General features: G+C 44.4%; 1 long non-coding RNA gene across 2 annotated transcripts; it reads left to right on the top strand.

Annotated features, from left to right (window-relative positions):
- Positions 1-671: 671 nt before the first annotated feature.
- Positions 672-4320, top strand: LOC127300083 (uncharacterized). Of its 2 annotated transcripts, XR_007850915.2 has the most exons (3): positions 672-2815; positions 3072-3130; positions 4029-4320. It is a non-coding gene; the product is annotated as an uncharacterized lncRNA (long non-coding RNA). The 2 variants fall into 2 exon arrangements; XR_007850912.2 differs by having other exon boundaries at positions 672-3130.
- Positions 4321-4615: the final 295 nt, after the last annotated feature.

A 4615-nucleotide genomic window follows, 5' to 3' on the forward strand; every position in this document is an offset into this window, starting at 1 on the left:
CTCACTGCTGCGGCCGGTGGCGGGTTGAGCGGCGGCGGGAGAGCTCCGGCGGCGGCAGTTCGGCCGGGAGCGTGAGGCTGCGGCCGGTGGCGGAGTTGAGCAGCGGGAGAGAGCTCCGGCGGCGGGGAGAGCTTCGGCGGCGCGAGAGAGCTCCGACGGCGGCAGGATGAGCGGCGGCCGGTGGCGGGTTGAGCAGCGAGCGGGGAGAGCTCCGGCGGCGGAGGGATGAGCGGCGGCGGGGTGTGCTCCGTCGGCGGCGGGGTGAGCGGCGGCGGCAGCGGGGCGACCGGCGGCGGCATGGCGGAACCCTACCTCTCCATTCCCGTCGCGCGTTTTGGTTGGGGAGAGACAGGAGTGTCCGTCTCGTAACTTTTTTGCTTTTTTTTTTCCTTCTTGCTTTTCACTTGAGTCAAACTACCAAACGTTTTGGAAATACCGGGAGTGGCAAATCTGCTGTAAAAAGAGAGAGATGGAGGGGCAGCTCGTTTACCTGTTCGGTGGAAGCTCGGGAAACGATCGAGAATCTGCTCGATGGGAGCTTCTCGCTGCACACACAAATGGGGCTTCGCGGTGGGGAGAAACGGCCTAAAATTTTTGACTTCTTTTGGGCTTCAGCTCCTGGGGACCTAGAAACTGCTCCACAAGCTGAAAAGAAGTGGGCCTCAGTCATTTGTTCAGTCGGTTCAGGCGTAGGCAAAACCTAGCCTTCTTTCTGCGAGCCAACCGCCTAATCCCCATCTCCAACTCTTCGACAGTCCTGCCATCCGCTGCCACAGCCAGGGGCCAATGAATCCCGGACTGTACCTGGAGGAGCATCGCCGGAGACGTCACCTCCCGTAGGTGGGAGCCAGACCTAGGGTGCCGAAGTCCGCGGGAGGAGGCCGCCAAGCGCCCGTCCGTGCCGCTGGGAGGAGTGTTCTGGCGAGAAGAAGATGGTGGGAGGGCGGGGCTAACCTGCTGATGATCTCTGGTGGACAGCTGAAGAGATCCAGCATCACATTGCAGGGTGCCACGGCGCCCTCTCCCAGCCCCTTTGCCTCTCCCGGGGACAACATCAGAGCCTTGCATCCATGAACGGATGGGAAATCACCCTGGCGACCAAGCCCCCGCGATGCGCCCGAACCGTAGGGGCCTGCGCAGCGATGTGTGCGCAGCGGGTGCGCAAGCACCATGGCCGTTCCGCGCCCCCGCCGCAACCTTCTCCCCACAGCCCATCCGTTCTTCGGAGCAACGTGCAAGAAGATGCAGTTTAGGGACCCTGTGGTGCCCATGGGCAGCACCTCTGGTAGGAGCTTCAGCGGTTCAGCCCCACCTCTCTGATTTCAATTAATTCCCTCATAGTTTTTGCAGATTCCAGGTCACGCCATATTAGCAGAGATGGCCTTCTGCATTGAATTGATTACATACTAGCTACCCTGCTCCATTTTACATTGCATCATGCATCAAAGAAGAGGGGTTGTTACTGGCTTGCTACCGAGTCAGTTTATACGGTTGTACTCCATAATTAGTGAGATAAATATCTTCTACAGAACACACCAGTTCTTGGTTAGTGTCTCAATTTCCTGCAACTTAAGCGTCCTGAATTTCTGAAGTTTTATGTGCTCCTTAAATTTCTGAATTTATTATATGTATGCATTATCAGCCCATTACAATTATATTCTGCTTATGGCTTCTGTCCCTGTAATTCGTGCACCCTTAATTTGAGAAGTAATAGCTGTCTTATGGTTTCTCAATCTTATTGGTATACAACTAAACAGTATCCCACTATCTGTCTATTTTTTATAGCGTTAGCGTTATGTTCATGTTCAATCTTTTTAATAATCCGAAAAGGAATATTATTCTAGGCAGGAAGAGTAGACTCATTCCCACCGCTTGGGTATGATTAGACATGAAGGAATAACGTGTTTCCATGTGCTTGCAGGTGCACCTTCTATTTCTACCATTCTTGTTCAGGCCTAAATAAATAGACCAGGTCAGTCAAATACTATAGATGAGCACCTGAACCAAACTGTTCAAGCTAATTGCAGGAATTGATGTACATATTGTCATATTCATACAACATTTTCAGTGTTCATAGAGATATGCTCATCTTCGGACAAGATAATGTGCTAGCTTTTGTTGGGTTAAACATTCATGAGTACTAATATGAGGTTACGTTAGTTTTTGCTGCAATCATCAGCAATTGTTAGAAATAACTGGTTATTAAACAAGAGTGGTTGACTGGGTTTTTCTCGACAGCTTATGTACAAGAATAAGTGGTGTTCTTTGGTGAACATGAACCCTTTTGAACTGTTTCGTGATAACATAAACTCTTGGTAGACACATTGATAGTTCACACCATTACTTCCATTGTTTTCAGTTACTATTCAGCTAAATAATCCTTAGTTAAAGAATAGCCTATGTAGCTGATGGGTCTTAAATATCTGTAGAATTTTTACCAGGACCTATCATTCTCGTGATAATTGGAGTATTATTTTTATTTTGATAGGGAGCCTCGCTTTCTGCTATGTTTCAGATTTGGTAAACTGAAGTGATTTACCGGATTCCATGGCTCTGAATTAAGGTATATGCCAACAATAATACTACTTGGAAGATCATGATAGTGACTCGAATGCAAATTTTTAGAATGTATGCAGCTTCTTGACGGAATAAGATGGTATGGAAGCTTTGGCAGGAGTTACCTTGCTGCCACCAAGTAGGCAATTACCAAGGCTCACAGATACATTATTTCTTCTGACCAAGCTGGGTTCAAAAATAACCTTTTATAAGACTGAAACTAACCGAATATCTGCATGAGAGTACAGTATCATTCTTGGTGAGTTGCTTAGCCATACATCCTCATAGACCCCTTCCAATTTTATTGACATGTTTTGTCCTTCCAGTACTATTGCTATGTTCTTGTGGGTACTAAAATAGTGTATTAGGTAGCAAGGTCCGATGCTTCTAGGCATAACTCCTGTAAATATTTTCACTATGTTTTCAAGTACCTTATCGTATGTGTTATCATCCTGAATTTCCCTTTCATGGTAAATCACATTAAGAGAAACTTCAGCACATATTTCCTTTGATAGGATTTGCAGGTTCTGTTAGAGAAGGTTATCGGCACATCAACTTCCGAGATTCAGAGAAGGTTTGATTCACTCTATTGTTCGTCTTGGAATTAAATGTAAAGAATTTTGATACCTCAAACAATACTCATTTAAATTAGCAGTATGCATATTTTAGTTAAAAACAAAATCTTGATAGGAATTAAATAGCACTTGCTATCACTTCTGCGAACACGTAGCACTACTCATTTAAATTAGGAGTATGCATTTTTTTACTTAAAAACAAAGTCTTGAGGGGAATTAAATAAAACTTGCTATCACCTCTAGCTGTGAACACGTCTCAGAAGCCTAACTCCTACTTCACCGATGTCTTTATGCAAATCAAATATGATTCTGCGGGGAATTTCTGGAAGGGCTTTGTGTTTTCCTATGAATGTCAGCAACCAAAATCTGTTTATAAGCATTACAGGTTGACAACTGTTTTGAAAACGTACATGGTACTGACTTGCATTGTTGTGTCAGTACTTGCTTTGTTGTGTGGTTGTATCTGGCCGATGTCGTCTTAGATGAGGAAAGCAGTTTCAGTAAGGAATGGCAAACACAGTTGATTATGTAGTCAGATTAAGTTCCATCATTGTATCCTCTTTCCATATATTTCATTGTGTCTTCATGGTTTTGACAATTCATGTTTACCTGCATTCATGGCGTTGCAGGTAATTGATTGCTTCCTTCAGTTGAATACACCAAATTCTCATGGGTTTTCTCTCAAAATATATCTTTTAAAAATAGTTCTCTAGATATCATATAGTTGTCCTACACTAAATACTCGTGAGTTTTCTCAAATCTAGATGTTACTAATAATTTCCTAGATTCCATTTTTTTTTGTTGTGTATTTCCGAATTTACTCAAAATATGACATATTCAATATAAATCATGCAACCCTCTGACACCATATTCAATCCATGCTTTTTTTTCCTACAGTTGCTTTGGTTCCCTATGTGTCACTTCCATCAGGAAGATTCTTCGTGGAAAAAAGGGACGCAAGGTGCCAAACCAACCTACATTATTTCAAGGGCAGTGTTTTTTAGCCTCTAGGGTCATACGACTGTCTCTCAAATCTTTCATCAAGCCGCTTACTTTCATGTTGCTCCCAGGTTGTCTAATTTTGGCAACCTTTCGAAATTTGAAAAGAAGTTTCCATGCATTCATCAAATTTAGTGAACAATACACCACTTTGTATATGATTTTCTTTTTGCTAGAACTAGCTTTTATATGTGCTCATCCCACCTTTATGCTGATGTTTGGAGATATATTCTTTTCAAGCTTACATGTGTTCTTCGAATTCAGCGAATGACGATCACTTTGTTTACAACAAAAGAAGCCTAGTGACCGGGTGTATACGTGAGCACGCACCCAATGATTGACACGTGTCTAACGGCGTCGCTCGTCCGTGAAGTGATAACTCAGCAGCTGATCTCCTTAAAAAAAGGTTGAAGCACAACCTTATCCTCTGACCTGATCCACCTCCCCTACTTCCCCTCGCCGTGGCGCCCAAAAAAAAACCTCAA

Source organism: Lolium perenne, chromosome 1 (genome assembly GCF_019359855.2).
Source record: "Lolium perenne isolate Kyuss_39 chromosome 1, Kyuss_2.0, whole genome shotgun sequence".
Classification (NCBI taxonomy): domain Eukaryota; kingdom Viridiplantae; phylum Streptophyta; class Magnoliopsida; order Poales; family Poaceae; genus Lolium; species Lolium perenne.